A 1,160-nucleotide genomic window follows, 5' to 3' on the forward strand; every position below is an offset into this window, starting at 1 on the left:
AAGCTATGAAGTTCTCCATCATGATTTCTAGGTTCGACTTCCTAGGGGTGTTTTGAGCAGCTACAGGCGCTTTTTGGTAGCCAGGTGGTACAGCAGGTGCTTGTCCAGGCGCGTACAACGCATTGTTGTTCTTATAAGAAAAGTTCGGGTGGTTTTTCCATCCAGGGTTGTACGTGTTAGAATAAGGGTTTCCTTGAGCGTAATTTACTTGATCAGATGGGACTCCAGTCAAGAGTTGGCATTCAGCAACTACATGCCCAGTCAATCCACAAATCTCGCAGTTAGGTGCTACAGCGGCAGCGGTGGCTGAAGGAGTGATGGTTAAATTCTCGATCTTTTGAGTTAAAGCGTCTACTTTAGCGTTAACGCGGTCTATACCACTTATTTCGTACATTCCTCCTTTGGTTTGTGCTTTCTCTAGAGCAGCTCGTTCTCCACCCCATTGGTAATGGTTTTGTGCCATGTTCTCTATGAGTTTGTATGCTTCATCATGGGGTTTGTCCATTAATGCTCCGCCAGCAGCGGCATCTATAGTCATTTTAGTGTTATATAGGAGACCACCATAGAAAGTATGGATGATCAGCCATGGTTCGAGTCCATGATGAGGGCATATTCTAAGCATGTCCTTGTAACGTTCCCAAGCTTCGAAGAGTGATTCGTTATCTTTCTGGGTAAATCCGTTGATTTGACCTCTAAGCATAGCAGTTTTGCTAGGCGGAAAATATCTCGCTAAGAATACTCTCTTCAATTCGTCCCACGTAGTTATGGAATTGGAAGGCAGGGATTGAAGCCACGCTCTCGCTCTATCTCTCAAGGAGAAAGGGAAAAGGCGTAATCGAATAGCTTCGGAACTAACGTTGTTGGCTTTGATAGTGTCGGCGTATTGCACGAACACGGATAAATGGAGATTGGGGTCGTCTACAGGGCTTCCAGAGAATTGATTCTGTTGAACAGCTTGGACCAGTGAAGGTTTTAGTTCGAAATTGTTCGCTTCAATCGCAGGTGGTGCGATGCTTGAATGCGGTTCAGCGCGCGAAGGAGCGGCATAGTCTCTAAGAGGACGAATAGCAGCCATCTCTAACTTCGGGGTAATTTGATTGATTTGATCAGTAAAAATCAATTCCTGATTGATCGGAATTTCTGCTACTTCGGGAAGATTG

At 45.2% G+C, this 1,160-nt stretch overlaps 1 non-coding gene across 1 annotated transcript; it reads left to right on the plus strand.

Annotated features, from left to right (window-relative positions):
- The first annotated feature begins 593 nt into the window (after positions 1 to 593).
- LOC131654311 (small nucleolar RNA R71) lies at positions 594 to 700 on the plus strand. Its single transcript, XR_009299352.1, has one exon. It is a non-coding gene; the product is annotated as a small nucleolar RNA R71 (small nucleolar RNA).
- The last annotated feature ends 460 nt before the right edge of the window (positions 701 to 1,160 follow it).

The sequence above is a fragment of the Vicia villosa genome, linkage group LG2, assembly GCF_029867415.1.
Source record: "Vicia villosa cultivar HV-30 ecotype Madison, WI linkage group LG2, Vvil1.0, whole genome shotgun sequence".
Classification (NCBI taxonomy): domain Eukaryota; kingdom Viridiplantae; phylum Streptophyta; class Magnoliopsida; order Fabales; family Fabaceae; genus Vicia; species Vicia villosa.